The 22,894-nt window shown below is 44.9% G+C and overlaps 1 long non-coding RNA gene and 1 pseudogene across 1 annotated transcript; both read left to right on the forward strand.

Moving 5' to 3' along the window:
- The first annotated feature begins 2,995 nt into the window (after positions 1-2,995).
- Positions 2,996-22,355, forward strand: LOC143438861 (uncharacterized). The gene is made up of 3 exons (XR_013107428.1): positions 2,996-3,112; positions 18,664-18,738; positions 19,400-22,355. It is a non-coding gene; the product is annotated as an uncharacterized LOC143438861 (long non-coding RNA).
- LOC143438860 (RNA-binding protein 5-like) lies at positions 13,180-16,202 on the forward strand (annotated as a pseudogene).
- Positions 22,356-22,894: the final 539 nt, after the last annotated feature.

The raw sequence follows: 22,894 nt of genomic DNA on the forward strand, positions 1-22,894 counted from the left end.
GACATGGACAGCAGAGTTTGATCCTGAAGAACACATGTTTAAAAAGCCAGGTGTGGAGGCGTGTGCCTGTAGCCCCAGTGCCAAAGAGGAGGCGGGATCCCTGGGCTTCCTGGCTAGCTAGACTACATGGAGCCAGGGCTCACTGGTTGGTGCATTGCATGTGCTTCCTGAGTCCAAGTGGTACTCTGAACTCCCCCCCAACCCCCGCCCCCATCATCTGTAAGCACAGGTCACGGCCATGAGCTAGCACTGGACCATTGTCTCATCCCAGTGAGCCCATTTCACACCTGCCCCGTCTCTCAGAGACTAAATCAAAATGGCAGCTTATTTTCCTCAGAACAGAACCTGACTTTGTTCCGAACTAAATATGAACAGGAAATTAACCTGGAAGATCTGAACTGAATCACCTAGGGAGTGAATTATTTATTTAATTATTAGATATTTATTTACCAAATATTTAACCTGAATGATAATGTGGGAGACAGAGCATCACAAAGTTATAGTGTTTCAAGACGGAATACACGAATAGGGTTAACTCCAGGAGAAGCCAACCAAAGGAGACTGTGTACCCTGTTCCACAGAAGTCCGAGATGGGTCCAGCACTCAGAGTGGCTTGCTCAGATTTTAGAGTTTGCTTTTCTTGTCTGAGGATCAGGGTTTATCACTGACAAGCATTCTTGTTTGGTTGATGAAACTGGATGGATGAAAACTGAAGTGCCTTGGAAACTCTGAACATTAGTTTTCTCTGTAACCACGTTACCTCTCTGCTCCCGCTTCAGGAAGCATATTGGGTTAAGGTTGTGGAACTCTGAGGAGTCGTCCATTTCGGAGCAGGCCTGCCTCTGGGGCTGGTTGTATCGTTCTCTGTGGACCACAACATCCACGAATCTGAAAGCCAGAAGGGTCCTTTGAGATGATGCAGTCCAAGATTTCATTCTTTTAAATAGATGAGATACTGGTATGGGTAGCCAGACCCTATGACCTGTCCATGAGAGCCAGGGCTAGGTGCTCCCACATTCGTCCCATGACCCAGCGTCTTCCTATACACCAGGCTTTCAGAGTTTAGGGTTAACTCCTGGGGTTGGATTCTCTCTTCTGGGCAGTTGGTTGGTGGCCATTCTCAGGGACCACCTAGGCATCAAGTACGCTTCCCAGCAAAAAGCTGGAGGTGTCATCATCCGGAAGTCCAGTCACATGCTCCAGGAGAGTGGTAGACATACAGACAGTGGGCCTTCTATGGAGTGGGATCCAGAATTCAGCGCTACTTGTTTTAGTGTGCAGCATCAGAAATCATTGTTTCAAGTACTGTTGGCAATAATTAGTATTCACATAATAGAAATAATGATGTTAGTTCCCTACCGGGAAAGACTCGGCAAGGTATGTGTGTGTATGTGTGTGTGTGTGTGTGTATGTGTGTGTATATGTGTATATGTGTGTATGTGTGTATGTGTGTGAAAGTGTGTATGTGTGTATGTGTGTGTATGTGTGTATGTGTATGTGTGTGTATGTGTGTGTATATGTGTGTATGTGTGTATGTGTGTATGTGTATATGTGTGTATGTGTATGTATGTGTGTATGTGTGTGTATGTGTGTGTATATGTGTGTATGTGTGTGTGCACATGCATGTACAGTTAAGTGCATATGGAACATTTAGCAAATCAGCTCAGGTAGAACATTTAGGGGTTATTAGAGTCTACTGTTGTTCAGTGTAAAGAGGGATTTGAAAGAGTTTCAAAGAAGGGGCACAAGTCAGGACTAGTAAAGCCTGGTTTTTGAATTGGGTTTTTATTTAGACTTTTGTCAGATTGGCAAGAACACATCGGTGAGACTCATAGGTTGTCTTGGAACTGGGGGTTTTTGAGATAGCACTTTGTGTCCTAACAGGAAGGTGGAATTGTGTGGTGAAAGGGTACCCACAGGAATAGGCTTTTCTCAGTGGTTAATGGTCTGACTAAGAAGATGCCAAGGAGATAATGAATAAGAAGTTTGTGGTTATGTTTGGCCACAAGTGAATAGTGATGAATCCACCAAGATAAGGGCTCCTTCCACTGGGCATGGGAATGGGAATGGGTGGAGATGTTGGATTGGGTCTGCTTGAAGAGAGTGGCTGGGTAAATGCTACCAGTCCGAGGAGTCAAGAGCAAGCAGAGCCAGCTTTCTTCTGCAAGGCTCATTGTGCTTTGAGATCAGGAGGGGTTGATGGGAGTGGGGCAGCTGCAGGGGATGGAAACAGGAGTGGGAAGATTATAGAAGTCATAGTGTTGCTTTAAAAGTTATTAGTTAACTCTGTAGTTCTTAATATGACCCCACCAGCCCCCCAATAATGGAGATTGAGTAATGTGGATTTATTTAATCAGCCTTAGCACAATTACTGGGTGAATCACCCTTAATCTATTTTTCTATGTGCGAGACTGGTTAATTGCCAGCAGATTTCCCCAAATACTTGCTGTTTGAGTCTTTCCAGTGTTATTGTTGCTCCATCACTGTCCTCAATGGGCATTTCACTCGGCCATGCTCTCCTGGACCATTTTGTCTAATGGAGACTTCCCGTTCTCTCCCCCTTCTTTCTTCTTCTCCCCTTGCCTCCTCTTCTCTCTCCTCGTGGTTCCAACCTGCGACTTTCAGCCTGGTAATCAAAACCCCGCCTACCTCTATTCTCCCCAGTAATTGGCTGTCAGCCACGTCGATTTAGTCAGAGAATAAGAACAAAGTTTACATATAAGCAAGTAAGCAAAGTTTGCTTACATGGCATTGTTTGGTGTGGATGAGGATCTGATCCTTGACAGCAACCAGATCCTGGGGGCCAGTATTTAGCATCTGAGTACATAGCAGCACCAGGCCAACCCCTTACATTATAATGTTAAAAGTACCGGGTGATTTTAGGACGGGTATGAAGCACAGATGTATAAGAAAGGCAGCTGAAGATGAGACTGGGGTTGAGACGGCGCAACATTGCTTCTGACTTCCGTTTCAGTTCAACAGCTGTCCTTCTCATGATGATGGACAGCAAACCTGTAAGCTGAAATGAACGCTTTCCTCCCCAAGTTGTTTTTGGTCCTGGTGTCTATCACAGCAACAGAAAGTAAAGCAGAACATTGGTCTGGGACGGCAGGTAAGGCCAGTTGTCTCTACACAGTAAGACTGCAGACTGACTTCGGGGTTAGTTGGGACTGATCTAGGGTAAGTTTGGCAAGGTTTTAGAGCAAGCTCTGAAGTCTGTGAGAAAGTGTTGCCACCGGCTCCGCTCTACCTGGCTTGAGACAAAAGACTTAACAAGCCTGAATAGTTACTATGTTGCAGCCTGCTCCGCTCTGCCTGCCTTCAAACTGCCACTCCAGTCTTCAGGTAAGGGTCTAGAGAGAGAGAGAGAGAGAGTGAGGATGAAGAGAAGAGATGCAAGACAGAGGTTCTGATCAAGTCTTTTTATTTGAAGGGAAATCTAGGGTATTTATACACTTTTGCCACGCCCCTTGTAGGTGCGTGGATATGACATAAGCCTTGGAGGCGTGGCTAGCATGTGGATAGCTGCTTTCTAGCCGCTTTCTGCTAAAGGTCGGCTCCCAACAAGGAAGGAGTCTTGTTTTTAGTTGTTCCTCATGTCTGAGGCCTTAGTGAAACATGTAAGCCATACATTGCTTCAGGGTTGATTTAGAGGACTCTCTGACCAGGAGTAACAGCAATTAGTGACCTGGTGCCAAGGAATCCATAGTATCAGGTCTAATAACGTGGGAAACCAAGCAACTGGGCACCGGGAAGACCCAAAGTTTGGGTTCAGACTCTGCCCCCTTGTGGAGAACCAGCTTTATTGGGGGAGACCTGGTGCCGGGATGGAGGCCATTAGAGTGGATGTGCGGGTGACTCAGGACACTGAAACAGATTAGGAGCTAACACATTTACTATGAATGTTATTAATAGCATGGGCAGACAGAGGGTGGCATCAAGGCAGAGGCTTTCTGGGAGAGTTCATGTTCCCACATCAGGGATAAACAGCCTGGTGGGGTGTCTGACGAGAAGCAGAGCCCACTTGGTAGAGTATGAATCCATTTCTTTCAGCTCTTGAGGAGGTGGAAAGTCCACACCAAGAGCCTGCAGCCAGGCTAGCTGGTACCCAGGCAGGAGCCTGAAATAGAGGTAGGGAAAAAGCCACTACTTTAGATATAAACTTACTTCTCAGGTGAGATGCCTCAGGGAAAGCCCAGCTAGCTCAGGACTCAAGACAATGTCCCAGCAGGGTGGCTGTCAGGGTCTCTGAGTAGGTCTGAGCCAGACTGTATTCTGTTTCCCTCAATGGCTGCATCATAGAGGGGTTCACCTCTAAGGCTGCAATGAGAAATCCAGATTCTATGAAACTGGGTCCTTAGCTGTTGTTTGGTGCCTTGCTTGGGTCCTTAGCTGTTGTTTGGTGTCTTGCTTGGGTCCTTGTAGTTAGAACAAGACGCCGGTCCCTAGGTTATTATAAAACTCAGCAACCTGACCTCCCGTAGGAAGAGCTGGACTTTCAGAGGAGACACTGTGTTTCTATATGATGTCAATTTTGGAAGGGTTTGGACAATGTTTGAGCAGGAGCGAGTTTAGGTTACAGGTTAATAATTCACTTTCTGTACAGGAGGAAGAAAAGAGAATGCCTGTCTATTAAGGTGGGGCTATCCCAAGCGTCCAGGTGGGAGATGAATTCGGACGAATGCTGGGTAAAGTGGGCAGAGGAGCTATTTCCCAGCTTTGACTTAATTCTTGGTGTACCTGTTTAATTCTTGGTGTATCTGTTTTTATTTTAACCCTTTTCACACTGTTCTGCTCTTCCTGAAACAGTGTGTCCCAGCGTTAGCCCACTCTGGCCTCAAACTTGATTCTTCAGCCCCAGCATCTCAAGTCTTGGGATTATAGGTAAGTTCCTCCACGCCAGGTGACCTGGTGATTTCAATATATGAGCAATTAGGGGAGTCACTGAAATGGGAGAAAGATCTGTGTCATAAAGCATCCTAGAACGGCATTACTGCCCCTCCCCACCCCGCTTCTGTTTAATTACTGAGGACAAAGAGGGGGAAAGCTACTCAAGGTGACATTGGAGAAAATGGCTGTATTAGGGGGTGTACTTTAGGAGGGGATGAAGGAGGGGCAACTGAGAGGGGAGAACTCCAGAAGTGCAGTTTGCAAGGGAATTCTTTCCTTTCTGAGCAGAAGGACCTGGGATGCCCTAGAAGACAGTGGAGCCTTAGAAAGGGTACAGCAGTCCTGAGCATTTTACTGAGATTGCATAGAGACAAAAATGGCTGCTGCATTGCAGGGATGTCCTGGGAATATTTTGGTGCTGGAAGTCTCTTCCAGCCCCCGTTTGTTGTTGTTTTGGTTGGTAAATAACCAAGAGAAGAGAACTCTTTCTGCCCTTTCGCCAGATGGGATTCACACATTAGATACAATGTGTTCTTTTACTGTCACATAAACCCAGTTCTCAGCATTGAGTCTGTGTGACTGTGGCTGGGCCCTCCCCTAGTAAATTGTGTCGCTCTTGCCCAGAGAGAACACGTATGATTACTTCTTCAAACTTCCCCTTGAACGTGAGGCTGCTGCTGGAGGACCAGTGCCTGGGGGCTCAGAGAGAAAACCCAAGGCTGCCTAGGATTGCTTCAGGAGAGCTTCAGGGTCAGGGAAGAGAGGAGGCCTTGACGTTAGGTTCAGACAACTCCTGCGGCGCGGGGTGGGGTGGGGTGGGGTCCCCCTGTGGTACAGAGGATACTTCGTGTCAGTAGTGGCGACACAGAGGGACTGCAAAGCATAAAGTCCTTTGAGAGGATTTGTGGACCACAGGGCTAAATCTGGTTCTACAAGTCTGGAAAAGAAGAGCTGGCGCCACTGGGTGGCAGCGCGGAGCTCGTCGTTGCTTCTCTTTAAGGAGTCGCGTCACTCGGTGCGGCTGCCGCCAACACCTTAGTGCGCATGCCCGTGTCTCGATCAGGAGGTGGTGACGACTTAGAAGAGGGCAAAATGAGCCTTTAGGACTCCTTTGTCCTCTTTCTTCACAGTATCTAACTGTCCCTCAAAATAGCTAGGTTATATGGTTTTGTGCTACTAATACGTATTATAATTACAAAAAAAAGTCACCCGAACAGCTTCAGTAGAAAGTCATTTCTAGAATGAGGTGTACAATATTTTGGCTTGAAACATTCTTAGGGAGAATCAAAGAAGACTGTGTGTGTGTGTCTTTTTGTTTTGAAAGATTTACTAGGATTTTTACGTAAGGCAGATGCGTAGACAGCAAAGGTGGCCAGTCAGGAAGTAACGGTAGCGCTGTTCTGCCATCTGGTGGGCAAAGTGTTACCTGCAGTCTATAATAAAGCTTCCATGTTAATACGAATTGCAAGCAAGAAGACAAAAAAAAAAAAAAAAAAAAAAAAAAAAAAAAGGCACAACAATTCCAAACAAATACAGTCAATGTATAATTGCCAATTTTATTTTCGTTGAAAAATTTAATATTATATATTTTGGTCATGGTTTTCTTTTCCACAACTGCTCCCCCCTCCCTCCCTCCCTCTCTCTGTCTCTCTGTCTGTTTCTCTCTCTCTCTCTCTCTCTCTCTCTCTCTCTCTCTCTCTCTCTCTCTCTCAAAAACAAACAGGCAACAACATAATAAAAAAGAATAAAGAAAACCACAAGTACACACATGCACACACACAAGAACACAAAATCAGATAACATATCATATAAGCAAAAGGCTGATAAGAAAAAAAATGCCCAAACAACGCACTGTGAGAAAAAAAATGTCCAGAAAAATAACATTAACTTTTCATTGTCTTCATCATCTATTGCTGGGCAGGAGCCGGTCCCTTTAGTGTGGCTAATATATTCAGTAAGACTATAGAAAAACTAATTTTTCCTTTGCAAGCAAATACCAATTGGGGATAGCTTGTTGGCTAGAGATGGGGACCTATGTTCATGTCCCTGTTTTAGTGCTGGAACCCCATCCGCCTTGAACCTGTTCAGGCCCTGTGCATGCTGCCATAGTCTCTGTGAGTTCCCATGCACATCAGTCCTGTTGTGTCTGAAGACACGATTTACATGGACTCATGAAGTCCCTCTGGCCCTTACAATCTTTCTACCTGCCCCCCTATTTAGCTCCCCAAGCCCTGAGGGGAGGGGCTTGATGAAGACATTCCAGTTAAGACTGAGTGTTCCAAAATCTCTCTCTCTCTCTCTCTCTCTCTCTCTCTCTCTCTCTCTCTCTCTCTTTCTCTCTCTCTCTCTGAACATTGTTCAGGGTGTTCTCTGTGTTAGTCCCTGTCTACGCCAAGAGGAAACTTGTCTGGTGATGGCTGAGAGAGACACTGATTAGCAGAATGTCATTAGGGGTCATTTTATTATTATGTTCCTTTTGAAGGACAATAGTATTTGGCTTTCCCCTAGGCTTATGACCTGTGTAGTTTCATATTCTTGGCCAGTGTCAGGCATGGGTTCTTTCTTGTGGAGTGGCCTGACACCCGAGTGGTGGGTGTGGTTACTTCCAAGGCATTTGTGTCTTTACCGGACCAGCCCATCATGCAGGCAGGCGACTGTTGTAGATTACAGAGCATGCGTTTACCGTTCCAGAAATGAAGGGCACACCTGTGATCCAGATCTTGAGGCTGAAAGACACAGGCTTCTGACCAGGATCTTGACATAAAGATTTTGAGACATAGCGGCCATGAAAAGCTTAGGTCTGGCAAGGTAGCACAGGCCTTTAATCCCAGGAGACTGAGGCAAGCAGATTCCAGCCTGGGACAAAGCAAGTTCAAGATCCAAGTATGGTGGCATACACCTTTAATGTGAGCCATGCCTTCTGCTGGAGGCCTATATAAAGACATCAGAAAAAGGAAGGTTCACTCTTCTTTGTCTGCTTGCACTTCATTGCAAAGCATATCTGTTAGAAGCTATTTCTCCAGGGTTTCAGTTTATACAGAAGACCAGGAGAAACAACTAGCCTCGTGGGAGTCAGCAATCGCTAGGTTCTTGGACTTCCCATCCACAGCTGCCCATTGTTGAGTTAGTTGGACTACAGACTGTAAGTCATTACAATAAATTCTCTTAATATATAGAGACATTCCATAAGTTCTGTGTCTCTAGAAAACCCTAATACACTTAGCTTGCAGCAAGTTGACCAAAAGACCAGGCAGCACAACCTTTAAACATGAAAATAGAAAATCAAACAGTTTTGCTTAGCTCCCTCTTCTGTCTCCTTAGTGAGTCTCACTATGTGCTTTGGTGGTCCTTCTGGCTTATATACCCCCATTTAGTATACATAGCTAGCCTCCTCATGCACATTGGCATGCCTTATCTGGTTCGGTTGGTCCATTGTAAACATATTTTGTCAGTCTTCTGCTCAAAATTCATGAACAGCATTCTCTTTTGTTTGTTTGTTTTGTTTTGCTTTGTTTTGAGACAGGGTTTCTCTTTGTAGCCCTGGCTGTCCTGGAACTCCCTCTGTAGACCAGGCTGGCCTCGAACTCAGAAATCCGCCTGCCTCTGCCTCCCAAGTGCTGGGATTAAAGGCGTGCGCCACCACCGCCTGGTTATGAACAGCATTCTTACATGGAGATCTAATGTGGGACTTTAGAACCTTCCAGAAAATTCTATCAGTCTTCCTACACCAGCTTTGGTGTATCTGTATGTCAGGAAATTGTCAGTGCACTCTGATCCGGCTGTGACCCTGCCCCTTCCCTTTCACATAGACACTTTTTTGTTTTTGTTTTTGTTTTGAGACAGGGTTTCTCTGTGTAGCCCTGGCTGTCCTGGACTCACTCTATAGACCAGGCTGGCCTCGAACTCAGAAATGCACCTGCCTCTGCCTCCCAAGTGACATGGACATGTTTTAATTCACCAAGTTACAGTTCAGTTGTCCCCTCCTCGGAAAGGAGTTCGAGTTCCTAAAGATTGCTCTAGTGTGCCCTCTGCTGGTACGTTGGTGACATTGCAGAAGAAAGTGACGGAGCAGAAACCTGATACTCGGTGGCCAGTGAAGCAATTACTGGAGTAAAAGACACTTATTTCCTTGGAGACACCTTAAGACAACCAGAAGGGAATGCTTAGAGCTGATAAGAGGAGGTAGTGGAGTGTGTTTTAAAAACATGAGTGTGGTACATACTGCCTGTAATTCCAGAGTTTAGCGAGTACAGAGAGGGAGGGTCAGGAGCCGAAGGTCATTCTTGGCTTCATAGAGTTGATCTGTCTTGGCTATATGAGGTTGTAGCCGCCAGCAGCTACGGGAACCAGGTTCACCTGAGAGGAAGGCTGGGAATGAAAGGGGAATGGAGGTCGAGAAGAGATGAGGCCAAGACAAAGTTCTCTGATCAAGGCCCCAAGTTTAATATTTTGCTTTCACTTATAAAGGGTAAGCCCCACCCCCTAGAGTCTCTTCTCGGTTCAGCCCAGGGGCTGGGCAAGGAGAAGTAGCCTGAAGGTGTCAAGGCTAGCTCAGCAGGCGGTCCATTCTTCTTAGCTCCTGTGACAGTCTGCAGGGCACCAAGGTCTGCAATGCAAGGCCTCCTCCTAGGTCCTACTGTTGTTTGGTCTACTGTGGTAAATGGCTCGCAGGCCTGCTCAGGCCTGGAGTAAGGGCACATGAGGTGAGACCCTGTCCCCCAAAAATCAAACAATCAATCAACACACATAAATTATTGTTATCTGACACTTTATAAATAAGATAGAGAAGTAATTCCAGTCACAACTCCCTCCCCAAAATGAGATATCTTTAAAATAACATGAATAAGTTATGTATAGGACCTATTTGAAAATGACAAAAAAAATGTAATTGTAGGACTCTAAGTATCCAAAATCAAGGGACGTGCTCCCACAGAGAACCCACAGGCAGGTCTCGTTGTAATAACATGAGGTTTATTGATACTGGTGCACCAGGACTCTCTTGTGTGCAGGCAAAAGAGAGTCCTGAATCAGAGTTGGGGTCATTTATATACCAAATATTCACAAGGCTCATAAAGGCAGTTTTACCTCTTAATCAATAACTACAAAGGCTGATTTTAACATCCGTTCTCAAGCTTGGTTTCCTTCCCAGTCTCTGTCCCTATTTACCTCTGTATCTCTCTGGGAGAATTCTTTTGAGTGACTGTTCACCCAGGTGTTTTATTGCCTCTATCTTGGGTCCTTTGTTCTTTTGAAATGTTAGTTCAAGTCCCTGGGATGCACCCCAAGGGCAGCTAACACTTGTGTGTAAATTGAAACTCTGAACCTAAGAATCTCTCATGTTGAGACCTAAAATTTCATTTTTACAATTTATTCTCATGCTATGAAAGGAAAAACTGGTGTCACAAGCCTGTAGCCCAACCCATGGAAGGTGGAGGCAGGAGGATCAGGAGTTCAGTTATCCTTTATTATGTAAGGGGGTTCAAGGCCAGCCTAGGCTATAGGAGACCCTTTCTCTACAACAAGTACACACACATACAAAACAACAACTTAAAGAGAAAACTTAAGGTCAGATCGTGTTTCTGGTTTTGAAGCCCAGCCTATCCATTTGCTAACTACAGGATCTTGAACAAGTGAATGGATATTTCTATGCTCATTGTTACAATAATAAAAAAAAAAACCTACAGCAAATCAGAGATCCATGGCTGATCGAGGTTCTGAGACTATGTGATGGTTGAATACTCAGCCCTAAACCGGACATGTATACCACTTTCTCTAAGGCTCTGATTGAACATTATGGAAGACAGAGTGGGAAAAAATGTAAGAGTCAGAGCCAACTAGAAGGGCTTAGCAAAGCCACCCTCAAGGCACGATACAGCCATTGTAGCATGAACTATCTCACAGTCGTTTTGACTGTTGGTACTGACTGTAAGACTAGGCATATAAACATCCAGTGGAGGGTAGGGGCAGGGGTTGTTGCAGACGACTTCATTTTGATGGTTACTGCATCAAATCTATAAATCACTTTCAGTCATGTAACCATCTTTATTATATTCGTTTTGCCCACCTATGAGCATGGGAGGGCTATCTTTTGGCGTCTTCTTCAAAATTTTCAGTCTTTTAAAGTTCTCAGGTAGAGATTTTTGGTTTTTTACCTCATTCATCTCCTTCTTTGTATCTTCTCTGAGGTCAGTTATACAAATGATATTTTGAGGTTTTGTTTTTTTTTTCTGGGACTTTGCTCATGTAGAGTGAAAAATTATAAAGGCCATTTTATGAAATATGTGTAGATTTCTTTGCCCTTAGACCTGGGCAGAAAAGTGCAGATTCCAGAACGAGGAACTGAAAATAAGATTTCAGGCCTTCACTTTCCCCGGGGCACATTTCGGGTGGAGGACACTGCCCCTGAATCAAGCCTCAAGCAGCAGGCCTACCTATGGGTGGGAGAGGCCCAAGGCAGGAAGCCACATTCCTGACTACAGATAAAGATATAAGCCATCTAGGTGGGGCTGTGACTGGAGGAAGTGAGAAATATTTTGTAATGACAGTATAGGGGACAGTGACATGGTAAGACCACATTTTTGAGAAACATGATTGTACTGAGTAATTTCCATGGCTATTAACCTTTCCGGGTGGGTTTCTCTGGAATGTTTCACTATTCTTATGTTATGTATCCTTGGCAACCCCTCACCCCTTCCCACTACCCTGGTTTGTGTTTTTTTTCCTTTAAAACCTTCCTCAGACTGGGTGGCGGGGGTCGGACCCTACTCCTGCGCGAGTAGTGGTCAGACCGCTGGCTGCCAGCTCTTTTCCCTAATAAACCTCTGCTGATTGCATCCAGGTATGGTTTCTTGTGATCTTTGGGTGGTCATGATTTCCTGAGACTTGAGGAAGGGTCTCCCGAGTATGGGGGCCTACATGGCAAGTTTCTGGTGGCTTGGCCTTTGTCTTAGGGTTTCTATTGCTGTGAAGAGACACTGAAAGACCTCCAAAGGGAGACCCTCACTCAAGTCCGGAAAGGCGCGCACCCAAAGACTCACGAGAGACCTTCTTGATGCAACAGCAGAGGTGGTTTACTGGCGAGGGCCCTTGGAGGATTCGACCCAGAGCCCAGAAAGTTTGGAATATTTATAGGTAGAGTTAGGGAGGGCGGGAAAAGCTGGCATGGTTACATGTGATTGGGTCTGCAATTTAAGTAAGCAATCATTAGGGCTGGCAGGATGTTGATCCAGCAAGATGTTTACCTAGCAGGATGTCCAGTTATTTTTTGACCAAGAAACCTTGGACCTCCCGGAAAGGGAGAAAAGTAAATACCAGGTGGCCCATTACTCACTTGGGCTTGTCTGGACTTGTCTGGGCATGTCCTTGCATGCCTTTTCATTTCTTGGTCACCCTGCCCCCGGAGGGACGTGATGTTTTTATTATGGCTATATTTAACAAGTTGCTGGTGGTCTTTGCTGACCCTGAATTTTGTTACTGTTTCAAGCTGTTTTCAAATTTTATTCTCACAACACCATGACCGAGACAACTCTTATAAAGGACAACGTTTAATTGGAGCTGGCTTACAATCTCAGAAGTTCAGTCCATTATCATCATAGTGGGAAGCATGGCAGCATTCAGGCAGACACAGTACTGGAGAAGGAGTTGTTCTACATCTTGATCTGGAGGAAGCCAGAAGGAGACTAATTCTTCCCCACTGGGTGGAACTTGAGGACTAGGAGGCCTCAAAGCCTTTCTGCACAGTGACACACTTCCTCCAACAAGGCCACACCTCCTAAGAAAAGCATGGGCCAAGCATATTCAAACCACCACAGCCTTCATAGTGAGACTGTCTTAGAAAGAAAACAAACTGGAAAGAATAGCTTGGATATTGGGGGCATCAGGGACATATATGCTGAGCATGTGTGAGACCCTGCATTGAATTGTAAAAACAACTCCCTCCCCCAGCAAAAACAACAAGAAGAAACCAAAAGAATAAGATAACATGATCTTTTTGCGAACTCAAGTTTAAGACGTTCTGCTCTAAATGAAGTTTCTCTAAGAGGTAGCAGTAGATTCTCTATGGATGAAGGCACCCTTGACTAACAAGCCTGGGAATGCTTATAATATAACAAGGGGGTTTAGGCCAAGTCAGATAGGTAATGCAAGGGTGTGAGGGTCTGTGCAAGGGGTGTTTCTCAAGCCCATTTTCTGGGCTAAGACTTTCTGGTTCTCTAACTTGTAAGTTTCCTCAGAAACATGCTAATGATTTTCCTCCTGCATCCTCTGTCTTAGGTTGCAGTGTGGTGATTTTACTAGGTACTTTCCCTATCAAGACCCAAGACAACTGTGAGTAGGAGAAGACCATTCTGTGGAGCAGCCAAACCTTGTAGGAGGTTCTGGGAAGCCAAAACGCTATTGCTTCTGCTTTGTTCCCTTTGTGGTGGAGAAAAATTAAACCTTTTGAAGCAGTGTGCTAGATCTTCAGTGAGACAATGGGTTCAGACAAAAGAGCGAGTGGAACAGAACATAGTGGAAGATAGAAGTTATGGTTCCATCATAGACAGGGATGACCGTGATGATCCTGAATCTAGAAGCAGGCGGAGGGACTCAGATTACAAAAGATCAAGTGATGATCGCAGAGGTGATAGATATGATGACTATGGAGACTATGATAGTCCAGAGAGAAAGCGTGAAAGAAGGGACAGTGACCGGTCTGAAGATGGCTACCATTCAGATGGTGACTATGGAGAACATGGCTATAGCCACGACATCACTGATGAGAGAGAGAGAGCAAGACCATCATGCTCCATGGCCTTCCTACCACCATCACCGAGAGTGATATTCGAGAAATGGTGGAGTCCTTGGAAGGCCCTCAGCCTGCAGATGTGAGGCTGATGAAGAAGAAAACAGGTGGAGTTTCATCCCTGGCAAGATGCTACCAGCTGGATGGAAGCCAATCAGAAAAGAATGGGTGACTCAAGGAAAGCACACTGCAATGCGTTATAGCAGCCCCGGACCTAAGTCTGAAGATTGGCTTTGTAACAAGTGTTGCCCTAACAACTCCAGGAAAACACTAAAAGGCTTCCGATGCGGAGCAGACACGTTTGACTCTGAACAGGAGACGCCCACTGGAACCCTAGAGTCTGTTCAGTCCATATGACACTGCTATCTCCCTATGCTTCCTTAGCTGTCAATAACATTCTCCTCATAAAACACAAACAGACACAACAGAACAGAGGCTTTGCATTTGTGCAGCTCTCTTCTGCAATGGGTGACTCTCAGCTGCTTCAGATATTACAGTGTCTCCATCCTCCATTGAAAATTGATGGGTGTGTCCTCTCCCCAGCCTTGAGCAGGCTGGAAAGACCTTGTTTCCACAATAGACCTAGTAATAGAACCTAGGTGGAGTTATCCACCTTGGCTCAGGTAATATGGATGAATATCTATCTAGCTATCTATCTACACACACACACACACATATATATACATATATATATATACACACATACACACACACACACACACACACACACACATATATATATATACACACACATATATATTTACATATATGCACACACAACTTTCTACAGGAACTTAGAAGAATAGACTGCCCACTGGGCTTACCTTGAGACATAATCCGGCTGAAACAAAGGATGGGTTCGGTGGGGCCTTGCCTTTAAATAGAAGAGCTGAATATTAAAATTTGAGCCTTGATCAGAAAACTTTGTCTTGGCTTCATGCTTCTCTTCTCTCTCTGTCTCCGTCTTTCGTTTCCAGCCCTCACCTGAACCTGGGCTCAGGTGAACCCAGTTCGTTTGTGGCCACAGGCGGCTACAGATGGGAAAACTATTGGAGTTGATTTTGCAAAAGTGCCAGAAAGGATTTGTTCCTTCCAGACGGTAACCGTGCCAGCGCCTTCTCTGTAGCTAGTACCGCCACTGCTGCTGCTCGGTGGTTATCCACTCAGTCTCAAAGTGGTGAAGGAGGCAGTGTTGACTACAGTTATATGCGGCCAGGCCAGGATATTGGCTATACACAGTATACTCAATACTCACAGGATTACTAGCGGTTTTATCAGCAACAAGCTGGAGGGTTGGAGTCTCATCCATCAGCTACATCAGGCACCACAGTGACTACCACCTCAGCAGCTGTAGTGTCCCACAGTCCCCAACTCTATAATCAGACCTCCAACTCACTTGGCTCTCTGACTGAGGAAGCACAGCCTAGCACTTCCCCTACTGGTATAGTTCCTGGTACCAAGAATGTGGTACCTGACACGCCCCCGTATCAATATGATGCATCTTCAGGATATTACTATGATCCCACAACAGGGCTGTGCTCTGACCCCAACTCACAGTACTGCTATAATCCCTTAACACAGCAGTACTTGTATTGGGATGGAGAGAAGGAGACCTAGGTGCCAGCTGCAGAGTCTAGCTCTAACCAGCAAGCTGGCCTGCCTTCCACAAAAGAGGGAAAGGAGAAGAAAGAAAAACCCAAGAGCAAAACTGCTCAACAGACTGCCAAAGACATGGGATGCTGGGCTAAGAGTTTAAACAAGCGGAAAGAAAAATTAAAAAAAAAAAAAAAAAAAAAAGCGTTCAACCTGTCAATTCATTGAGAGAAGAAGAAAGGAGAGAATCTGCCGGAGCAGATGCTGGCTTTGCTGCTTTTGAGAAGATGGAAGCCTTAGCTTAGGCAGCAACTCATCCCTGCATTGGTGCGAAATGGAGATGAAGAAAACCCCCCTAAAAGAGGTCTGGTTAGTGCTTACAGAGACTTGAGAGTGAGGAAGAGAAACTAGCTGACTGGAAGAAGACGACCTGCCTGTTGTGCTACGTCAGTTCTCAAACAGATGCCCTGGGCAGGCACCAGCAGCTCTCGGATTTACACAAGCAAAATATGGACATCTACCAAAGACCCAGGTTGAGAGAGTAGGGGTTGGAAGCCTTGGAGCTGAGGGAGAGAGAGATGAAATACCGAGATCGAGCAGCAGAAAGAGGAGAGAAATATGGAATTCCAGAGACCCCCCCCCAGAGCCCAAGCGCAAGAACCAGTTTGATGCTGGCACCGTGAATTATGAGCAGCCAACCAAAGACGGCACTGACCACAGTAACATTGGCAACAAGATGCTGCAGGCTTTGGGTTTGTGGGAAGGCTCAGGCTCAGGAAGAAAGTGTCAAGATGTCATAGCTGCCATTGAGGCTCCAGTCAGGCTAGAAAGAGCTGGCTTAAAAGCCGAAGGCAGTGCGTATGGGTTGTTAGGTGCCGATTCCTGCAAAGATGCTGTTCAGAAAGCCATGTTCGCCCAGTTCACTGAGATGGAGTGAGTCTGGGGGAAGCAATGCTGAGCACAGGGAGCAAGCCACCTTCTCAGTTGCTCTTACTGCCTGTCTCTAAGGGCATGCCTTGTGCTATTAATAGTTTTAGGGTGAACCACGTCATTCTGAGGGGTTCTCCTACCTTCAATGAGCTTCCTTATGTGGGTTATCAGGTAAACAACCTTTCTTCCCACCTGAGGGTTTTTGGACAGAGGGGACAATGGGGTTTTTATGCTAAGGTGTACACAGTATAAATGTGACATGTTTTACATGTTGTAGCCTGTGTTGGGTCCTTGCTTCCTGGGGGCTTGAGAAGCTCGGAGTGGTTGTCAACACCAAAGCCACCACAGTCATTTATTGTTGTTATGTCTTTTCTTGGCCATAGCCTTGTGTATATTTGTATATTATATATTTGTACAGAATGTTGGAAGACTTTTCAGTCTAGCTGCCACGTCTGGCTCCCTTATAAAAGAAATACCTTCAAAAATGGGGAAAAAAAAAGACATGAGACAAACAATGACCAGGATAATCTCACTTGCCCTTTGGAAGAGCTAAGGGACACTGCTTCCAGTTGGCTTTTAGGGGGTCACAGGGAGGTGAATTAGCTGAGACCACAGAGGTTATCCACACTGTATACAGAGATCCAAAGCCATGTGGGTGTATGTTTAGCCTCTACTCCATGAGCTTGCTTAGATCTCCGTGCCTCCGTGACCTGTGACACGTGACAAACATATAAAGAAAGGGAGTCAACCCCCAAAATGTTTAAAAAGATTTAATTGAACTATTAGGCCACACCCAACTAATATGCACAATTGATATCTATTAATAAAATATTTAAAAGGTACTTTAATTTTTCCTCATCTTCTTCCTCTTTTCCTTTTGCTGATGGGGATTGAACCCAGGACTTACATATGGAGAATATACACTCTGACATTGATATGCTGAATATACACTCTGACATTGATATGCTGAATATACACTCTGACACTGATATGCTGAATATACACTCTGACACTGATATGCTGAATATACACTCTGACATTGATATGCTGAATATACACTCTGACACTGATATGCTGAATATACACTCTGACATTGATATGCTGAATATACACTCTAACATTGATATGCAGAATATACACTCTGACTTTGATATGCTGAATATACACTCTGACATTGATATGCTGAATATACACTCTGACACTGATATGCTGAATATACACTCTGACATTGATATGCAGAATATACACTCTGACATTGATATGCAGAATATACTCTCTGACTTTGATATGCTGAATATACACTCTGACATTGATATGCAGAATATACACTCTGACATTGATATGCAGAATATACTCTCTGACTCCGATATGCTGAATATACACTCTGACATTGATATGCAGAATATACTCTCTGACATTGATATGCAGAATATACACTCTGACATTGATATGCAGAATATACTCTCTGACATTGATATGCAGAATATACTCTCTGACTCCGATATGCTGAATATACACTCTGACATTGATATGCAGAATATACTCTCTGACATTGATATGCAGAATATACACTCTGACATTGATATGCAGAATATACTCTCTGACATTGATATGCAGAATATACACTCTGACATTGATATGCAGAATATACTCTCTGACTTTGATATGCTGAATATACTCTCTGACTTTGAGCTATACCTCGCACCAGTATTTATGAGATGGAGACGTGACCCCACTACCCAAACTAGGAGGCTCCTTTCAGCCCCAGCATTTAAATTTTACATAATGACACAGTCATTCAGGTCAAGAATCAAAACACAGTAATGAACATTTGGTACCAAGTATTTTTCTGTTTCTGTTCCCAGCTACCTAGCTCCTGTGTTTGGAAGCAAATAACACTGCCAGTATGCCTATCTCTTAACTGCTCTACAGACACCGTATGAAGTACCTGTGAGGAGGTTTTGATATGTTTGTTCCAAGATTTTTCAGACAAATATTGACAGTCGAAGTATTCTGGCATGGCTGTCTTGAAACCCATCCCATATTAACATAGATCAGAGTTCTTCACTGATGGATGCTTAATATTAATACTAATATTAATATTAATATATTCACACATACACATACATATATACACATACACACATACACATATACATATACATGTACGCACATACACACACACACACACACACACACACACACACATATATATATATATATGTGTGTGTGTACCAGTATTCTATTTGCTAGACTGGTTGTGTGCAACATTTTAACACTACTACAATATGCAACTTTGTGTCATTTTTACATGCTCACACATGGATGCATAGAATAGACAATAGTCTTAAGGGTTGTTTTGACATTTCTGGGGAGATTGTACAGAATTCTTGCCACGCTCTACAGTATCTTTTTTTTTTTTTTTTACTATCATCATTTTTCAATATATTCCTTATTTTTTTCAATAGTGGGGAAGAATCCAAGGTCTTCAACAGCTCCATTCTCTGAAGGCTAGTATCAACACGCTCATGCATCTTCCTAAGGTTTGTAATGTTTGCTATAATATTTTCAGCTGATTCTTTTGACCTTTACAAATGCATATCATATTATCTACAGCAAGTAGTCACCACCTCCTGCCGGATGTTTCTACTTCTTACTTTCACGATCCTAATTAGTATTTAGCCAGAAACTCGGATCTAGAGGTTAACAAACCGGAACACATGGGGTACAACCAGCCTCTCATCTGTATTTACAGAGTTCCAGGAGATCAAAATCACAGCCATTGAGAGGTACCAAAGCTTATGAGGTCTTAACCACACTAGAATACTGTTGTCAAATATTCCACTTTCTGTGCTAGGATAAGGTCACATACCTTTTCTATGCAAGAATAATATGATGATAATTAACAGTGACCATGCTTGCTTTGTTTATGACCATAATGGGAACATTCCTATCACTGCTGGCTCCTGCTCATTAAGTATGATGTCACGGGGTTGTTTAAGACATATTTGCAAAGTGACACTGTCCCTTTAATAAGTACAGTCTAGGCAGCATCCTTTTCGATTTCAATAGACATCCATGGCCGTATCAAGAAAGATACTATGAGACAGTAAGTGCTCTTGCTTTTCTAAGCCAGCTTAAGAAATGGTGTACATGTTACTCTGTACTGGGACACTCTCTTTGGATGTCTCTATCTGTCCTTAGGGAACAGAATTCTCTTGAGGTCCTTTCCATGGTGACTTCTCATGGGAGGAGATGCCTAGGGGGAAGTTCAATATCTACAATATCTTTGCTGTACACTGCGTTGAAAAAGCTTTGGCAGTATCCTCAGTCCCAGCCACTGCTGACTGACAGTCCTGGAAAGGCCCATCTTCTGAGGCTCAGGTAAGTTCTGGATGGGAGCAAAGGTGAATAATTGTTATTGGTCTAAAGCCACTGCGTTATAATGGTTTGTTACACAGCAATAGAGAAAATGCTGAGTTCCCTGTAGAGTTATGTGTGGCTTTATTATGCTGAGAAAGACTCCTATTGGAAATGAAATTTTGAATAGAAATCAAGTAGTCAGGCATAGAATAGAGACACACATTTTTACCTGCTGAGCCACCCCACCAACCCCAGTAATGAATTTATAAGCTCTATTTATTATATTCAGTAACGTTCTGTTTGAAAACATTTTACTTAAGATTATGAACGCCAATGCTTGGTGGTCTTTGTTTTGCTCTTTAACATTTTAGGAATATTTATTTATTTGTGCATGCATGTGTGTGTGTGTGTGTGTGTGTACATGTGTGTGTGTGTGTGCATGTGCTTGTGCATCTGTAGAGATCAGGAGACACTTGTGCAAATCAGCTTCTCATTCCACCCCGTGGGTTCTGGAAATCAACTTCACATATCAGCCTTAGCAGCTGAGTTTGAGCCACAAAGTATAGACTTAAGGTTTAAGCAGCCTGACATTTATATGATTCGAGAAGAGCTCTAAGAAAAAGGAAATAAAATTGTAATTTTTTTTTAAAACCAAGGCTTTGAAAAGAGTCTTTGGCTAGTGAGGCACTCAGAAATATAAGCTTTTTTGGCCTAAATAAAAAACAAAGTCTGAGAGACCTGTCTACTGCCACCCATGCAGTGGGATTGGGGGCCACTACAGTGAGCAAGGATGTGGTGGAGAGATGGTTGAGAAAGAGAAGCAGAATGGTTTGAGCATTATGAAGGGAGATGTGAGGGTGGTGAGGACCAGCCTGACGTGAGTAGCCTGCCCTGCCACCTGAGGCCATGGTGAAGTCCCAGTCCATACTGATGCTGAGAGCCATATCTGGGTCCCTTGCCATGGAGCAGCATGGGTCTGTGTGGATGTCCTTGGTTCATGTTAGCATCAAAGGCCATTTGGACATCCCTGATCTGGGCTGCTGCCTGGGACCATATGGATGTTCATAGGCTGTGAAGAGCTGATCCCACCCCGCCCCTGACCTGGGCAGCACAGTAAATCTGCCTTTAGTGTTGGAGACATGGATGATGACCCAAGAGTGTAAGCTTGGGAAAGCTGGCCCCTCTCCTCATCTGCCTGAGGTGGCACGGGCATAGGAGAGATGCATTCTGTCCTCCTTGTCCCTCACCATCTGTGGCAGGCCAGAAAGATGACCCCATTCATTGCCAGCTGTAGCATTAAGTGAGCTAGTTGGGGCAGTGCTGGAGAGTTAGCCCTAATGGTGGGTAGTGTGGGTGAGGGAGAGATGGTGGGCTGGCCAACTGAGCTGCTACTCAAGTCCAGATCCAGGGCTTTCAGTTGGCTCACTCCAACATCTACCCAGTCTATGAGCTGCTGAATCACATAGAGAGGTCTTGCTGGATGCAGGATCTCCATGACACAGGCAACAACAGGATCTGAAAAGAGTCCAGTGAGAATTCAGTATTGGTAGTGCTGGAGAAGCCAGAGGCCTGGAACTGGACCAATGACTCATTGCAATGAACATTTGCAAGTGTGTGTGGACAAAAGGGTATACTGTGTGACACACTGGGACACACTGCAGCTTCTACTACGAGATGGGTTTTTGTTGTTGTTTCTTTTTTTATTTTATTTTTTTTTGGGGGGGATGTGGTTGCAAAGGTGGAGGGTGGATACAAAGGGATGGGAGAGTGTGAGGAAGTGGGCTGTGAGAAGCAGTGGGGTATCCAGCTGAGTCTGCTTTGAACCCCGATGACCCTGATGGGACGGTAGAAGTTCAGCCTTGCTCCTGGGCCCTGATTCCTTTCACTTATCTTAAGCTATCTACAGCCCCTCCCAAAGAAAGGTTTGTGGCCTTTGGTCACATAGCACAGGTAGAGGGCGTGACTACAGGTCTCAGAGCCTCAAGAGATCTCCATATTAATGAGATACCTAAAGGCCAGAGGGTGGAGCCAATTAAGCATTCCTTCCCAGACCCTCCTACTTATAAAAAGTATTTAACCTCAGGCCCCTCCCCCCCTTAGGACACGGGGTTCAGCTCATCCACTTTCCACCATGACAATAAACGTTTTAAAACTTCCTCTTGTCTTTGGGACCTGCTGTGGAGAACCGTAAAGGGGGCCTTCAATCAATGAGCTGCCACCTAGTCTCCGGCTGGAGGACCTCCCTGCGTTCCAGTGATGGAGGCTCAACAACTCAAGCAAGCTGGCTGAGCCAGCCATGCATGACCCAGCCATGACCCAGCCAAGTGAGTCACTGCGACCAAGAGTCTCTACTCCATGAGGTGCCACAAGAACTTCTCTATCTCGTCTCTTTCGGCTGTGGGCTGGTACAGCCCTATGCCCCCCTCCCGCCCCCATCTCAGTCCTTCTGCGGTCTCCCAGTGGCGTCTGGGTGCCCAAGGGCTGAGATCAGCTGGTCTCTGGCCAGCCACCTTGTCCCAGAGACCCCCAATCCAAGAGCTCTGCCCGCAGGACCTCAGACTGGGATCTCCCCATGCCCGGAGTGGAACTCAGTGGCTTCCATAGCCCAGCGCCGTGGAGTAAACTCAGTCGAATTCCCATGCTTCTGCTCCCCCTGAGCTGCCTGGGGTGCCAGACACACGGAACCCACAGCTTAGCCCAACAGAACCCAAGCCCTCGAGTGAGCACCACAGCCCCACAGGGAGATGAATGGAATTAGGGTACATGATGTGAAATCCACGAAGAATCAATAAAAGTTAAACAAACATTAAATAAACAAATACCTCCCCCCCAAAAAAAAAAAACAAAAAAAAAATCAAATTTTGAGTCTGGCAGTGGTGGTGCATGCCTTTAATCTCAGCACTGGTACTAAGGCAGAGGCAGGCATGATCTCTGAGTTGGAGACCAGCCTGGTTTACAGAGTGAGTTCCAGGACAACTAGGATTGTACATAGGAAAATCCCTGTCTTGAAAAACAAAAAAACAAAAGGCAGAGGCAGGCGGATTTCTGAGTTCGAGGCTAGCCTAGTCTGCAGAGTGAGTTCCAGGACAGCCAGGGCTACACAGGGAAACCCTGTCTTGAAAAACCAAACCAACCAACCAAACAAAAAAAGCAAGCAAGCAAGCAAGCAAGCAAAATCTGTTGCAGTTCTTGTCTGTTCTGAGGCATTTTAAAAACAGTTGATTTTCATTCACTCGGGAGCTTCTGTCGTGTCAGAGACATGGTATCAGGAGGTGGGGCTCAGTAACAAAAGGCAGAGTATGTATTTCACAGAGTTAGTGACAAGCCTATATACCT

Source organism: Arvicanthis niloticus, chromosome 26 (genome assembly GCF_011762505.2).
Source record: "Arvicanthis niloticus isolate mArvNil1 chromosome 26, mArvNil1.pat.X, whole genome shotgun sequence".
Taxonomy (NCBI): domain Eukaryota; kingdom Metazoa; phylum Chordata; class Mammalia; order Rodentia; family Muridae; genus Arvicanthis; species Arvicanthis niloticus.